Source organism: Strix aluco, chromosome 2, assembly GCF_031877795.1.
Source record: "Strix aluco isolate bStrAlu1 chromosome 2, bStrAlu1.hap1, whole genome shotgun sequence".
Lineage (NCBI taxonomy): Eukaryota > Metazoa > Chordata > Aves > Strigiformes > Strigidae > Strix > Strix aluco.
This window is the reverse complement of record NC_133932.1, coordinates 58,831,457-58,849,074: the sequence shown is the minus strand read 5'-3', so window position 1 is coordinate 58,849,074 and position 17,618 is coordinate 58,831,457. Positions and strand designations below refer to the sequence as shown.

The following is a 17,618-nucleotide window of genomic DNA, read 5'->3' as shown; positions in this document are numbered from 1 at the left end:
CGCTACCGTATTTAGTTATTATTTTGAACCAACACTGATAATTATACACACCACTCTCAGTTTTTCTGTTCATCCAAACAGATCCCTATTGCCTGCTGCAAATACATCTTCAGAGTTAGTTTGGCTTGGGTTGTACATGTTCCTGAAATCCTTCAGATCCATTTCAATTTATCTTTTGAAAAACTTCTCTAAGAATATAACCTTTTTTCTAGACAAATTTTAAAATTCCATAACATATATTGCCATATTTCTGTTGTGTATTTTTTAAGTACCTTGGGGCTGGCAGTTCAACATTTATGTTTGTGGCTACATATACTTCAGAAAATTAGCAAGCAGAGAAGCTGAAATAAGTTTGATGCAGATTTACAACTTCATTTTCTACTCTCCTGGGTTTTTTATGTGTTGTCCAATTATCACTTCACATGAACAAGGAAGTTTTCAAAAGGCACAACTAGCTTCTGATGTCCACTAACTTGCAGTGGGAGTTAAAAGCCAGACATCAATATACTCTATCTCACTCTTCTGTTTTAATGTTATTTGCTTCCCTTTCTTCTCATTCTCCCTGACTTTCCCTCTGTGAGTTATGAAGAAAAACAAACAAAATGCTGAGAAAAAAGTGAGAACTAAAATCACACCATCCCTCTGTTTCCCCCTCAGACTCCTCTCCCCAGACTCTGTGGTTTATCTCAGTGTACCATGATAGGTCTTCAAATGAGACCTCTCCCTTCTTGGAACATGGCTGTAGCTAATTCTAGTGCAAGACAATGTAAATCTACCACAAATTGTTAGTTCCAAAGAAATGAAGTGATTATTTTGACTTTGACTTCAGCTTTGTATTCTTTCTATTATCAGCCTTGTATTCCTTGTATCATTTCCTTGCCTTTTTAATGAAAAATGTAATGAGTTCTCTGAGGAGAGTAAGTAATTGAATCCTATGTATAGTATTCATATGTGTAATATTCACTACAGCAACCAGTAAGAGTTCAGCTATGATCATGATCAGCATGGATACTAAACTATTAAACAGGCTCCTGTTCATAAAGTGTTTTTTATTCAATCACATTTAAATTGCTACAAATTGGAATAAACATGGTTCAGTGATGCAAAAATCACAGGAGTTTTCAAAGCTGTTATTTTCTTTGTCTGATTTTTACACTTCACATAATGGTACCCTCGGATCTCATAACTAACCTGTCATACTTTGAATTATTGCTTATTCACAACTTTATTATCACATCAGATATATTACTATTCCTTCTCCTTGAATTTAGGACCCAATGATAACACTAAATTGAAACGTCATTGTACTGCAGCTAGCACAACGATTACAGAAGAAGTCCCATCTGCTTCAAAGTTCATAGATCATATAAAGTGAGAAGGAAGAACTATGCATCAAAGAAACTTTTCTGGTCATTTGTACATGTCTTTCCCTTCTCATTAATCAATGTGTCAGGCACAGCATGAAAGAATGGTAATTAGATTAATCTAAGGTATTTTATAAATGGGATATATTCTATGCATAGATTTCTAAACTAAACTGTTGTCACATATTTCATACTGATATCATAAGAATGTTTATATATGTGTGTATATATACACACAAATATACACATACCTCTGTGTGTGTGTATACAGTATATATCAAAGTATATTATCTCACATTTTGCTAATAAAACGAGAGGAAAAGTTATATCTTTATGATAACAATATGAAACAGCAACCAAGCCCCTTTATTTATACAGCCCCATAAGAACTTTGGAACCCAACCTCGTTTTGCAAACTGCAGATTGTCAGCTCTATCTGGTACAGTGTGGCCTGGAAACCCCAAACCTCAATGAGTAGCAGTGCCACAGTAGCCAGGTTTAATCCCATGTCTTTTAACTACAAATTTAGTGGTATCAGTCAATATTTACAGAACTGAAAAATAATAAAAATTCATGCTTATCATGAAGAAGCACATAAACAGCACTAATGTTTAGAACGGATTGTATTCCATGTCTCATTGTATGAACACATGGCAAACAAGCATTTTAACTGGATGTATTTCAAACACATTTAAGAACACCAGCAACAGAGACCTCCTCTCATTTCTATTACATATATTTTTACAGAAAATAGAATTGGTTTGAACATACTTTAGTACTTACCACTGTGTCGTATTTTTAAGAAGGCTTCAGAATTCCCCCATAGGAGGCAGCATGATGTCATTTTAGTTACAGCAGTTTTTCCTGTTAGGAAGAAATATATAGTGCTCTTCAGTAAATGAAGCAAATAAATGCATGCTTATGAATTACAAATGGTGACAAAAAAGTTACTTCTTAAATCACCTGTAATGCTGTTTTTAAAGACTTAAAAAAAGAAAAATCATAATATTGATACCCAGAGAATAAATACATTGATCATAGTGTATTGACTTCTGTCATAAAAATTATTAGCAATATTTTTTCTTTGCAGATTGATCACTGCTACAAAAACAGAATTGTCTTTAAACCTATATACCACAAAAGTATACGTTTTGGGGAAAAAAGCTGAGGCAAGTACTTCAATATAAAAGAAGAAAAAAAATCACCGCAAAACCCTTGGGTTTTAAATATTTCTGTAAATATGTATTATACATCTTCAACTAAAAATATAAAAATTCAAATATTCAAATATCTTAAAACATAAACATTCAAACATTTTTAGAAGCCATTTGACTATTATTTGTTCTTTCCTATGGGTAATGCAAAACTGTTGCTTTTACTTCAAATGACATTTCAATGGATAAACAATTTACCAACAGTCTATCCATTTTAGATAGACTATTTACATAGACTAATACCAATATTTACCAACAGTCTCTTCTGTCAGGACTATCTCAACACACTGCAATTTAAAACTTAAACCTTAATAGGTTTAATAAACCTTTTAAGAATGTTATTTCAGGTAATTTGTATAGGTTCCAAGACTGTATTAGCTGAAATACTTCTCTTCCCTCAAAGGCCAGAAGAGTTGATTTAATGGCATTTATAGCTGCACACATTTTGCCGGGGTAATTCAGGTATTGCTTATATATTCTTTTCTGTATGTCTCTTAAAGTACCAAGGCACTTCATATCATTTATTCTTATTTTTATTAAACTGATCAACACAGAGAAGCACTTCATGTGACAAATATAATTTCAAAACAAATTACAGGAGCAAGGGTGAGGCCATCAAGTATTCCTATTAGCTTGCTAATACGTCAAACAAACTTGTCATTTCTGAAAAATCACACATTACATTTGGCCACAGTATAGTGCCTATTAACACTGATGAAACACTTTGGCAATAAACTGACAAATATGTTCCACAAACTTATATGTCTTTCAGGGTCCATCTGCATGGTATTCACCGGTAGGAACAGACATGACTTCCAGATAACTGATAAAGTAGGGACTGTCATCACAAAAAATACATTTATACACACACACACATGCATACAAACACATTCTCTCTAAGTATGTGCATGTATTTATACTGTATTTTAAGAAATAAGTTTTTAGCAATAAAGATCCTAAAGATCATGGCACTGAGCTTCTACCTGGTATTTAAAAAAATTTTCTCATACAATTTAAAGAAAAAAACATCCGATTTTAGACTTCACTTTTGACCAAAAGCAATGGTGTAAATGAAATCAGGCTTTAACACTTACTTGGTGCTGGCATTTTCTGTAATCTTAATCACACTAAATAACTCTCGTGAATGTTTTGACTCGCTAGAGCCAAACCACTCCCTATAAGTGCAATTCATTTTAACAGCTGCAAACATAGGCCTCAATTCTGTGTAAAGACAGTGGTTATCTTTATAAATTGGAAATAAATACCAGCAGATGGCTATCTGAATATATGTCTGAAAAGGAAATATTCAGGAATATGGAAGCAAAGCAAAATTTCTTATGAATAAGTAACGTGTGAAACACTCTAGCTAAACTGTGAAAGTGTCCATCTGGACACCTGCTGCAGGGGAAGCCTGGCAACACTGCAACTTTTCATACACACCCGTTGAGGAATCAGATGTTGAAGTTTAGGGCAATCTTTATTCCAAGCTATGGTAATGTCTTAAATCTCTCCACATGACAGTGGCCCTTTTACTGCAGATTTCACTGCTCACGTAGACTTTGACAGCCATTCCAATTCTCCAACAGTAGTAGGTGATTAAACCTAGGATATAAGAAATAAGGAAGGATTTAAGGAATGGCTGGACAGTGAAAATCCACGAAGGCTAACACAGCTTCCCTTCTCAGTTATTTTAAACTTTCATTTCTTTATTTTGGCAGCCTTTATAGATTAATTCCTGTTACAGGAAGAGATCAAAACTCACCTCAGCTTTACTGGTAAACACCGGGGATTGTGTTTACTGTCTCTCTATAGCACCAAAATAGTCTCCAGCTTTAAAGCATAAAAATGAATGAAGTGCTATTTGTGAACCAGGTTTTCCAAGTTCATCTTTGTACCTATGTGTTTATCATTTTCACCTTCAGTTTTCCTTACAGATCTTCTAATTGTCTTTGCCAGACTGATTTTAATTGTATATGACTAGATTATAGTTTAGACTTTATATATTCTAGTAAACCACACTGTTCTCTCTTGTCCATTTACAGATCGTGTTTAGACTTCATCTCTGTAATAGGCAATTATTTTCAAAAAACTGCAAATTTGTATCAGGAAGCATGGGCACACAGGTCAAAAGACTAGTAGTCAAATTTTAAGACAGACGTCATAGACATATTTTTCTTTATTAAAGTGTCATTTTATCTCCACATTTGTGACAATTGATTTCCTCATAATTATAACATTTAAAAAAAAAATTAAGGGGGTCTGGCAGTCCTTCTAAGCATATTCTCCTGAAGTCTAAAACAGATTTTCTCACCAGTCCACAGGCTCATTGGTAACTTAAATCTGATAGTGCTGTAATGACCCTAGTTTTAATGCTATTCAGTTTAAGCTTAATTGACTCAGTTCTCACAATTTTCACAACAGTCTCTGATTTTACAGTGATTTTACAGTGACAAACAACTAAGACTGACGTTCTGTCATTATATTTATACAGTTATCTTAGTCTTTACCTGAGAAATAAAATGTCTGTCTCATAAAAATTTTGTTTTGCAATGACCCACTCTCTCCAGCTATCGCAAAAACTTCTGACAGCTCTTGGCAATACGCAGATACAGGATAAAAATATTTGATTATTATTTGATGTTCAATTTTATTAATTATAATGACTGGACTATTATAATTAACTTCAATTTGAGCAGACAGGTTTATGAAGTCTCTCTAAGAAAACGTACCATTTTAAATGCAATCTTAGCATCTTTAAATACATCTTTAAATCTATATCTTTTACAGTGTTTACATACTTTTTCCCACTGATTCAGTTTCATATCAAGTTCTTTCTTTTGAACATTTTAATAGTACACTCTCCCAACTGCTAAATTCAAGAATTTCATATGTAGTGACATGAAAATTTTCAAAGTTTTTGAACTATAAATAGAAGATCACTGACTAAACAATGCCTATTGGCAGTTCTGTGATGGTGTCATCAATAGCCCAGAAGTCAGAATATCAGATAAGCAGATGATGCTATTTCAACTGTTTATTTCCTGGACAGTTTGAGAGGAGGGGGTGTTCAGAAGAGGAAAGCCAGCTAGAGGTAGATCTTATAGCAGGAAATGGACACAGACCAGCTAGATTAATATTCAGAGATATGCAAATGAAATAATTTTTTTCCCTAATTTAGGTATATGAAAGTTAAAGAGCTAAATCTGACCTCAAACTTCCTTTATATTTAGTAGGAAAAAACAGGCATCCCAAATGATAGAAGGCTTATTTACCTCCATGAAGAGCGTGGGCTTTAAGTAAGAAAATAACCCACTCTTCAGATACAGCAACTGAGGTAATGTTGACTTACAGATATCTAAGAAATGAGTGGCAGTATCTTATTTTCTTTACTTAAAACAAAAGTAAGTATCAAATAATGCAAAGGCAGTGAAATGTAATTCCTTCTTTGGTAAATGTGCAGTAACTCTGCTTAGAGAGAGGGAATTCACCAACAAAAAAACCCTCTGATTTTGGGGAGTCATTTTTCAACATTAATTAAAAGCAGCACACCAGAAGAAGATGGTAAGCCTCTCGTCCACACACTCCCTCTAAATGAATATATTCAGAGTTGTATTTCTCGTCTTCAAGCAGATCAGAAAGATATGATGGAACCTGTGTTGCTTCTTTCTCCATCTGACATAGTAGTTTCCTCACGATTCTCTGCTCATCTCTTTCTGCTTTAAATAGTTAAACCTATGAACCTACCTGTGCCTCTGGTCTTGATTCCTGCCTGTCCCGTAAGGATCCCCTTGTGGTGGCATACTCAGAGAAAGCAGGAAAAAGAGACTGACACTCCTCTGAAGTCAGAGTTGCCACAAGCAACTAGAATACCCCACAGAACAACGGGTAGTTGGGTTCAGAGAGAAACTACAAGAAAAAGAAAGAATAGGAATGTATGAATCTGTGGCAAGGTTTACAAGGTCAGGAAAAACCCTAGCAGAGACCAGAGATGAACAGAGAAAGCAGGAAGAACAGCCTAACACAAATGACAGCCAGAGACTGCTCTTCAGAGAAAATGGGCTGCTAACAAATGTACAACTGCAGCAGCAGAGGAACGATAGCACAGAAATGGAAAGGCTGAGGTCATCTCCACAGGATGCAGACCAGGGAGGAGGAATTAAGCTTCTCTGTAACACACGATGGCAGCTCGGAACAAGTGATGTGAAATTGCAGAGGTCCCTATTTTTTCCAAAAAGTACTAACATTTCTTGAAAAATCTTCTTGCCTTCAAAAGCATTTAGATACAAAGCTTTGTTAATAAGACTGGCAAAACACAGGTTCATTTCTCATGTGGGCTACATCAGAATCACCATGAACTAACTACCTGTCAAAACAAAGATATCATGTGTGATACAGCGGATAAGACAGATTAAAAACTCCTCATCAGAAGAATGAATGAAATATTTGAATAGCATATAATACACATTTCAACAGAAAATTTGAAGATTTTTGCAACACCAACAAATGGAAATCTAAAGGATGAAAGGAAGACTATATGAGTACAATGAGGTTCCAAACAAACCTAATCAGTATTGCTACAGGTCAAAAACTGAAAAGCTCCAGAAAAAAAAAAAATGCCGTGGGAAAAAAAAAACCAAAACCAAACCAAACCAAAACAAAAACCCAAACTCCAACAGGCAGGCTGGAAACAAAGATGTTAGACTCAGTTTGAATCAAAACAAAACAAAACAAATCTTCTGAATAATTTGCAAACTGCTATAAGAAGTCAGAAACAATTAAACTCATGAAGTCTGAGCCCAAAACAGCAACACATACAAGAGAAATGCTGATGATGCAGAAGACAGTGATTTGCCGTATTAAGAAATTCTGCATGGTAAATGGAACGATAAATCCCCTTAGGGGAACCCCAGACCAGAAAGTAGCAATGCCAAGAAAGCATGTAGAATAAGACATAGTAAAAACGAAGGGCAGAAGAAAGGCTAAGTCTAAGGTCAAAGAGAAGGGGAGAGATTGCCAGTCCTGTGTCAAATGAAAAGGTTAATTCTTAAGTCAGGGATAAGAGAAAGGCCAAACCTGAGATTAAGGAGGAGGAGGAAAAGGAGGACAAGATACAGCTAAAGGAGAAACACAGCGAAAGAGGGGAAAAGACCAATCCAAAAAAAAAAAAAAAAATTAAGGAAAAACCCAAAGTCAAAGGAACAGAATCTAAAGAGAGCTTCAAGACCATGCTGAGACATACTGAAATTAAAGATCAGTTGGAACAGCAAGAGCTCCACATAATATCCCTCAAGCCTGTCAAGGTACAGCTTTCAGAGATTGTAGATAGGGAATCAGATGAATAGAAGACAGAATAATCCACCCAGTGGCATGAAGTTCAGATCATCTATTCAGTCCTCACTTCAAGTATATAGTTAAGTCTCCTTGGGCCTTTTAATATTATTTCTGTGTTTCTGAAACTCACAGGAAGAAATGTACCAGAAGGCACTTAAACAGCCATAACAGCAAGGCTCTTGCTATGCTCGAGGTAATGTTGACTGTGTCACTTCCAAGTTATTACTAGTAAAGCAATTACCCTTGATGAAATCATATATGCCTCTCTGTGCATGAGCAAGCTTTGATAAATATATCTGCCTTTCTCCCAGATGATTTTTTTTTAAGAACCTAGGTAATTCAGGAATAAATTATCTTAAAATTTTCATAGCCAGAAAGACTGGAATGACTGAAAATTGATTCAATGAAAATTCATACATGAAAACCCTCTCGTAAGTGAAAAACTTTTCATCTTTACACAAATGATGTGTCAGATAGTATCATTGTTGGTTAATGAATTCAAGATAAAAGCCACTGAGCTGTTTTTCACACACCCTCCCCAAAAAAACACAGCATAAATTGAGAGAAATTGCAATTCCAGCCATCAAACTGAAATCAGCTCATCAAAATCTATCTGCACTTAGTCTTTGCCTACCTAGCTCAATAAATTTCCATTCCTATACTATCTAAACATCTTTCTGATGGATAAGACATGCACAGGGAGGCTATTCCAGTTCAGTGTCAATATAACTGAGAAGTTGCCAGGGATACAAGGCAGAAGGCCCTGACCAACAGCAATACCGCCAGAAGCCTGAGACCTTCTTCTCTTGAAAACTGATCTCTTACTCATCTTCACCTTTACAGTGTTTCCCAGTTCCCCAGAATGAAATTAAAATGTTAGTAAACCATATCATAGATTGCAACCCACCTATATTGCATCTCCAAAACAAAAACCTTTCAGCTTAGCATGTCCCTGAGGGCACCACCAGCCCTGACTGTCCCTGTCCAGCCCCACAGGGCTCCCCTCCCCTGCCCAGGGCCCAGGACCCCATGTCAGCCCCCCAGGGCCATCAGCCCCTGCCCCAGCAATGCTGCAGCAGGGCCGGTCTCCAGCTCCCCCACAGCCAAGCCGGGCCCACCCACAGGCACATGTCCTGTCTGGGCATTAGCCCAGACCCATGGTGAGAGACAAATGAGCACCTACTTAGCACCTATACCTGCTACAGAGTTGCTGCCTCTCAAATTGTCTAACTGATAGATTAATTATATTGCCTACATTTCCTTAGAGAACTTTTGTTGCTAGCAAGTGTTCAGTATAAAGTTTACTGCTTTGGTTTCAGCCCCTTAGGAGATGGTCTTCTGCATTCAGAACCTCATCATTTATTCCAAGTATAGCTGTTGATAAAACGAGTGATGTTAACTCTCTTTACAAACCTTCAAACCTTGCTAAACTTTGAGATTACCTAACTGAAATTTTAACATAAGAACTTGTCTTAAAATTAAGCAATCAAAAATGAAATAAAATAAGAATGGCTTTCATCCTAGTAGAAAGATTATATTAAGAAGGGGCAATGAGGTTACTGGTTCCCTATCTCTCCATTTTGCATTAAATCATCAGGTGAAAATAAACATCTCAAACTGCAATACATATAGAGGTCATCACTGCACTACAGCCTCAGACTATTTAGACATAATTCCCTTTCATTGACCTTGACATTTTACCTCCTTCCCTATCACTTGCCCCTTCTTCTCCCAAAAGGCATTCAGAAATTCATTTATTCTAAGTTGTTTTTACCTGTGTAGAGATTATCATCACAAGCTATGGACAGACCTAATCACACCCTACATAGACTTATGGACTAAAAAATATATAATTTAAACTGCAAGGAATGTGGTTTTCCAGATTCCTTACTTGTTTCAAACTGATTGGTGAAGAAGAATGAACAATGCTATCACAAAAACAACTTGTGAGAGGGCTGTGGAGTAGAAAGCAAGAAACCCGAAGTATAATAGAAATCTGACAGGATCATCTCACCAGTATTTAAAGAACAGTGTGGCTAGAAGCATTCAAGTACTGATTAAATAGATTTCTCTAAACATCTTTTATTAGTTCAAAAATGTAGGTGGTGAAGCAACTAATCCCGAAATGCATTTCCAGGCACATGGAAGATGAGGTAGTCATCAGGATCAGTCAGTATGGATTCACCAAGAGCAAGTCATGCTTGATCAACTTGATAAACTATGATGAAACAACTGGCTTGGTAGATGAAGAGAGAGCAGTGGATATTGTCCATCTGGACTTCAGTAAGGCTTTCTACAGTTTCCCATAAGATCCTCATAGAGAAGTTGATGACATCTGGGCTGGATGAGCAGACAAAGGCTCAGGGGGATCTTATTAATGTTTATAAATACCTGAAAGTAGGATGCAAAGAGGATGGGGCCAGACTCTTCTCAGTGATGCCCAGTGACAGGACCAGAAGCAATGGGCACAAACTGAAACACAGGAGGTTCCCTCTGAATATCAGGAACCACGATTTTACAGTGAGGGTGACTGAGCACTGCACAGTTACTCTGAGAGGTTGTAGTCCTTGGAGATATTCAAACATTGTCTGGACATAGTCCTGGGCAACCAGCTGTAGGTGTCCCTTTTTGAGCCGAGGAGTTGGACAAGATGATATCCAGAGGTCCCTTCCAACCTCAACCAGTCAGTCATTCTGTGTTTCTGTGATCTGTAAATATATGTACCTTTTTCAAGAAAGACAGAATATCCCATCAAAATGAGAGTATTTCCTGACTCTAAGAAGCCAGAGTCCTGTTGCAAAGGTTATAGCAGGTGTTCAGTGTTTGGCTATGTCTAATTCATGCCAGTGAATCACTTCACCAATTACTCAGATCATTATTTCTCCTTATGGAGCAATGTCATTTGGTATTAGCAACTGAAAACCAGCTTGAACTATAATCTCCCACATCTCAAGCGAGTATCTTTGTGCAAAAGCCTGATTCAAGTCAAGTAGAACAGGGATTGCTACAGTCCTGTATCTCCAAGGGTTGTTCTGTCCTCAAAAGAGACAGGGAAAGAAATATATTTTAACTCTTTCCCACTTGATTTAAAGAATGATATGGAATCACCTGCCTACCAATGAAAAGTCAGAGAGTTAGAACAGGGGGAAAAAAACAGCTCCATCTTCTTCCAGCACTACAAAGAACTCAGTGACATGGAACGGGACGTAGGCACCCTTACACCTATTTTAGCCTCTCTGCCAAGAAGAGAAAAGCACTGAAGTCTCTATCTGGCAACACCCTTGTGAGCAAACACAAACACATTCGAAACTCGCAAGGCTGTATGTATTTCACATGACTATTATGAGAGCCCCTCTAAGTTTGCAGCTTAATGGCTCTGTCTATACTGCGTTCCCCTAGGCCTCATTCCCACAGTTCTCTACATCACATCTCCTCCTAGTAGAATCACAATTCCTTTCCTTTTTACATATGTGGGGTTTCCTTCCAACAGATAAAATAACTGTTAAGTAGGAGCAAACATTAAGAGAGGAGTAAAAGGGACTACAGAGCAGTTACAGATCACGGCTCAACCTGCCCATAGCCCAGTCTGCCACAGCTGTTTCAAATCATACCCCAGCTTGCAGTCTGAATACAGCCAGAATTTACTTTGGAAACAAAGAACAACAACAGAAAATTATAGACAATTTATATCTAAGGTTTCCATTTCTCTTCCCTCAAATTCAATGAGGAGAAAAGTCTTTTGCTGGAAACCTTTTTTCTGCTAATTAAATTCCATTCTGGCTTATCTGGGCTGTATTTGAAACTATCAGTTTTCCCTTCTCTCACTATCTGTTTTCAGGAAAGTTTTGGCAGTTTACCAAAATCATAGTATATAAAAAAGCAAATATTTTAAAATGTGTATCCTTTTTTACAGCTAGAATGTGACATAACAGCAATGATGGAAGCTGCTACCAGTGTTACTATTATATTCGGAGTGCACGAGGAGACTAAAAGAGAAGGGAACCTATCTTGAGAGGAACCTCATGACCAACCCTGTTCCCTGATCTCAAGAAGCAAATGAGGCAGGGACAGGGGGTGAGATGGATTTTTTTGGACAGAAAACTAAACTAGGTTCCCTCTACAACTGGGACTTGGCACCTGCGGCCTGACCTCCCTCTTTACTACCACTTTACTCTATTGTCAGTTGAACAATGTGAAGTCCTGTAGCTCAAGTGGCAACAGGCCATACTGAGACTTGAAAGGTTGACTTTAAGGTGTTTTGCAGAAGGTATGGTAAATGTACTTAGCATCATATGAGTTTTGGTTTTCTTTTCTTTTCCTATAACTTACAATATTCTGTGAAGACCACACAAAAAATCAACAGAAAAATAAAGTCATAAAGTTGAAAGAACATTACTCATTTTTGCAATGTTTTGAATTCAAAAGTTGAACTGAATATAACAATCTTAATTTGATCCCTTATGATTTTATGTTATTAAAGGATATATTTTGAAATTAAAGTACCTGTTTTTTTAACTTAATATTCTGGATGCACAAACTGGAAAAATTTGTGTTTTTCCTGAGCAACCTTATACATGTTACTTTTTAACTTTTCGGTGTTTTATATTTTTCATCTGAATTATACTTCCAGACTACTATGAATAACAAAGCATATGACCATTCAAATTGTTACTGCCATTTGCTATACAACTTCTACAGTGCAAATTATTTTATTTCTCTCTCACTTCTTAATTTGCTGCATGTGCTAGAGACAAAAAAAAAAGTTTACTATATGCCTATCAACCTTCTTAACATACATAATGGTGTATATAAAATAGCTTTCCCTTCATCCATCTCTTGGTTTTGAATATTATCTTCTCTTTTAAAACTAATGTCTCCTATCTATACTTAGGTATACCCACTTATATATTCTTATCGTAGCAAACTTATTTACAAGTTCCTTAAACAAATCTTAGACAAGTAACTACTGAGGCAAGAATTTAGTAGAGAACTCTATGTGCCTTCCTTGCACTTGATGACTTGAGGCTGTCTTCAAACCATATATAACAGGTGACAATGTGGCCCTAAATCATTTTGATAAGTTTGACATAGTCAAAAGATATTTGTGCAATACATGCATTTTGTTTGTTTCTACTAAGAATTAAGTCAAATAAAGTTAAATTCATTAATTATAACTTATTCATTATAATTTTATTGCGTTGGATGAACCATGTAGCAAATGTTAGATAAAGGTGAAGAGTGATGATATGATTCCTGGAACACCCACTAGAGGAGCATGAGTCCCTGATATTGGATTATCTCAATCCTCAGTTAATCAACCTCTCCATGTACTAACTGAACCTATTACATTTAGAATTCTCCAAATTAGCATCAGACAGTGTAGAATAATTAATTGAACATGTTAGTAACAAACACAGTAACAATAAAAGCCCTTAAATTTCCCCAGGGCAGGAAATCAATATGTTGGCAAATTTATTTAAACTCTATTATATGAACTGAGTAAGTTGCCTAAAATGTTTCTAGTGTCTTGGAATATTTGCTGAAGATTCTAAAGCTTCCCAAAAGTCTAATAAATCCTCCCTTGCCTCCCAACAGAGCAAGAAATGAAAAGATTTCTCTCACTGTAGGGCTATATAAAGTCATGGTTCTGTATTTAGAGCATTCTGTTTTCAGCTAGACCTTGCTTGTTCAGAATTGTCAGTCATCTTTAGATCTCCTTCCTGCAATAGCAATAGGTTATATCATATGCTGTTGATTACAGGTCATAGCAGAAACAAATTTATGATTGTCATGAGTCCAGTATCTCCATTCTCTTTCCACTTATCTGGTTGAGAAACAAATTGCTTTTCTCTGCCCTGCTGCTACTCAGAAGAATAGAGATATTCAGGAGTGAATGACTTATTAATATGTTGGCCTTTTAGTATTTTAGTTCCCAAAATCAAAGAAAGGCTACAGTTGCTTTGAGCAGAAACTAAGAGATTGATCCAGAGCCCTTTGAAGTCAAAAAAAGTCCTCATGAGATCAGAAGACTGCAGATGTCAGTCCAAGTATCCATGTCTCATATTTGCTGTCTCATACTTGGCTGCAGCCTATTGGACACATAATTTTGGGAGGAAATTCTGACAGGACATCGGTAACTATACTTGGTGGTAGCTGCTACTTGAAAATTATAAATCACACCTAAGAGCATAGTTGTGACAGCAATAACTATCACAAGGTCTCAAGTACAGCATTAAAGAGAGACATATTTTAGAAGTCTCTTGCACAAAAGCAAAACTGCTGCCATTTTGCAAACCACAAGACAAATTTTACCTCAAAGAGATTCTTACCTGTAAGAATCAATTATATACCCTGAGTTATACAGAGAAACAAAGCTAACTCTGGCCAAACTGGTATATCACATACTACATTGTTGTGCTATGTGAAGACAGCAGTTCAAGTTCCAGAAACTGAATGTAAGAGGACTTTCTGCCCGAGCAAAGCACCCAGCATCTGGAAGCCTGAACAACACCGCCATGTCACTGTGCCAATATGTGTACTGAGTCCAGCTCCCCAAGTAACCTGGAGTTATGCGTTGCAGAGTGCTGTAAAATATTTGTAGAAGTACTACTCTGAGTACACACGGACTCCAGAAACTTACATGTGCAGTCAATATTAATATGGAGGATAATGATTAAGTGTAAGCTCACATCAGGCAGCTAAGTTGCCTGATGTTCAAAAGCTTTGAAGAACTAATACCTCAGAAGACCCCTCTGGTGTCAAACTACTGCAGCAATAAAATCCTTGTCTTTCTTGAGCACTGCAAACTCCAAATGTTGTGTATGTTATTCTTCAAAAAGTAACTGCCTATTTGTAGAAAATTTTCTCACCATATGCAACTATGCTAAAAAAGATATTCTGCATGCAAGTAACCATTTGAAGTTTTTGCAAATAGACTAGATCTTCCACTAATACATAACCTGTATTACAAACACACAAAAGCATTGCAGTTTGCGGTTCTTTTTAATTCTTTTTTTCTATTAACCTGTCTAAGATGGAATTGAGACTCATAGATGGACAAGTGTTAGGAAAGCTAAAGCCCTAATGGAATTAAATCTGTCCAGGGATGTCAAGGGCAACAAGACAAGCTTCTATCGGTATGCCAGTGATAAAAGGAAGACTAGGGAAAATGTGGGCCGCCTCTGAAATGGGAGACCTGGTTACCTGGGATATGGAGAAGGCTGAGGTACTCAATGACTTTTTTGCCTCAGTCTTCACCAGAAAAGGCTCCAACCACACCGCTCAAGATGCAGAAGGCAAAGGCAGGAACTGGGAGAATGAAGAACCACTCAGTGTAGTAGAAGATCAGGTTTGAGACCATCTAAGGAACCTGAAAGTGCACAAGTCCTTGGGAACTGGTGGATGAAATGGCGAAGCCACTATCCATCATATTTGAGAAGTCGTGGCAGTCTGGTGAAGTTCCTGCTGACTATAAAAGGGGAAACATAACCCCCATTTTTAAAAAGGGAAAAAAGGAAGACCCTGGGGAACTACAGGTCACTCAGTCTCACCTCTATGCCCAGCAAGATCATAGAGCAGATCCCCCTGGAAACTACGCTAGGGCACATGGAAAATAGGGAAGTGATTGGTGACAGCCAACATGGCTTCACTTTGTTCCTGACAAATTTGGTGGCCTTCTACAATGGGGTTACAGTGCTGGTGGATAAGGGAAGAGCAACTGACGTCACCTACCTGGACTTGTACAAAGCATTTGACACTGTCCCATGACATCCTTGTCTCTAAATTGGGAGAGACATGGATTTGATGGATGGACCACTCAGTAGATAAGGAATTTGCTGGATGGTCACACTCAAAAGAGTTGAGGTCAATGGCTTGATGTCCAAGTGGAGAACAGTGACAAGTGGCGTTCCTCAGGGGTCGGTGTTGGGACCGGTGCTGTTTAATGTCTTTGATGGTGACGTGGGCAAGTGGGATTGAGTGCACCCTCAGCAAGATTGCCAACGACACCAAGCTGCATGGTGTGGTTGACACTGGAGAGAAGGATGACATCCAGAAGGACCTCGACAGGCTGGAGAGGTGGGACCATGTGAACGTCATGAAGTTCAAGAAGGCCACGTGCAAGGTCCTGCACATGGGTTGAGGCAATCTCAAGCACAAATACAGGCTGGGCCATTAATGGATTGAGAGCAGCCCTGCGGAGAAGGACTTGCGGGTATTAGTGGAAGGAAAACTGAATATGAGCCAGCAATGTGCAGTCACAGCCCAGAGAGCCAACCGTGTCCTGGGCTGCATCAAGAGAAGTGTGGCCAGCAGGTAGAGGGAGGTGATTCTCCCGCTCTGTTCCACTCTGTGACACCCCACCCGGAGTACTGTGTCCAGCTCTGGGGCCCTCAAAATAAGAAGGACATGGACCTGCTCAAGCGAATCCAGAGGAGGACCAAGAAGATGATCAGTGGGCTGAAGCACCTCCCTTATGAGGACAGGCTGAGAGAGTTGGGGTTGTTCAGCCTGCAGAAGAGAAGGCTCCGGGGAGACATTATAGCGGCCTTCCAGTACTTAAAGGGGGCCTACAGGAAAGATGGGGAGGGAGTCTATCAGGGAGTGTAGGGATAGGACAAGGGGTAATGGTTTTAAACTGAAAGGGGGTAAATTTAGATTAGATATAAGGAAGAAATTAATCACTGTGAGGGTGGTGAGACACTGGAACAGGTTGCCCAGAGAAGTTGTGGCTCCCCCCTCCCTGGAAGTGTTCAAGGCCAGGTTGGACGGGGCTTTGAGCAACCTGGTCTGGTGGAAGGTGTCCCTGCCCATGGCAGGGGGGTTGGAACTAGATGACCTTTAAGGTCCCTTCCAACCCAAACCATTCTATGATTCTATGATGCTATAATTTGTTGTAGTCATGAACTGGATTTTGTTAACAATTCAATTATTAACTCTCCTCAGTAAACAATAGGACATCATGGCAAAAACTTGTTGCTTTTTAATAGAGCTCTTAAATTTGCATTATTTTAGGGAAGGACTTAAACTGAAGGCCTTAAACTGAAGTTGAGATATTGAGAAAAAATCCTATCTATAGAAAACACAGATCACACTCTTTTGAAATGAGGTTCTTGTTATGTAATCACTTCCAAACACGTAAACAGAAATTGTCACTCTGATTTTCTATGCACAAAGAAATACCACTGTTTCACTAAAGAATCTGACTGGAATGTATGCCCTCAGAAAAACAAACCTCCCTAGTTGGGATTCAAAAGACAGATGTTCACAATAAATAAACCACTACAGATGGCCTTTTTTTTTTTCCAGAATTTCAATTTTTTTTATCACTCATTTAACAAAAAAAAATCTATTCATATAAGTCATTCAAGATTATCAAGTGGATACATGAATCTTGAAAATTTTTTATTTAAAAAATAATTTTTTAACATGAGTTTCAATTTTTAAAAATCCAAAAATGTCTAATCCTTTAGCCATTTTCATGTGAGGAATATTAACTTTCGCTGCTGAATTGAGAGACCTGTACTGCAACAACTGCTATATTAGCCATTCCCTGGATTGGTACCCTTTGGTAAAGTTTTAAAAGAGAATTGAAGTATTTGTCATTAATTAGAATTATATAACATGCTCAACCATGATTATAAATAATGAAGCTAGTCTTCTGCTTCCAAATTTTTATATCACAACTAATTCATAATTCCAAAACAGTTTG

General features: G+C 37.6%; 1 protein-coding gene across 4 annotated transcripts in view; it reads right to left on the bottom strand.

Moving 5' to 3' along the window:
* NLGN4X (neuroligin 4 X-linked) overlaps positions 1 to 17,618 on the bottom strand; it is a 203,172-nt gene that overhangs the window by 168,986 nt on the left and 16,568 nt on the right. For 3 of the 4 annotated variants that reach the window (XM_074814896.1, XM_074814898.1, XM_074814900.1), the window contains 2 exons: positions 4,019 to 4,180; positions 2,148 to 2,228 (listed from right to left, as the gene is read on the bottom strand). The gene's annotated coding sequence lies outside the window, so the exon portion shown is untranslated. The remainder of the gene's footprint in view (positions 1 to 2,147; positions 2,229 to 4,018; positions 4,181 to 17,618) is intronic. The other variant, XM_074814897.1, reaches the window with a different exon arrangement.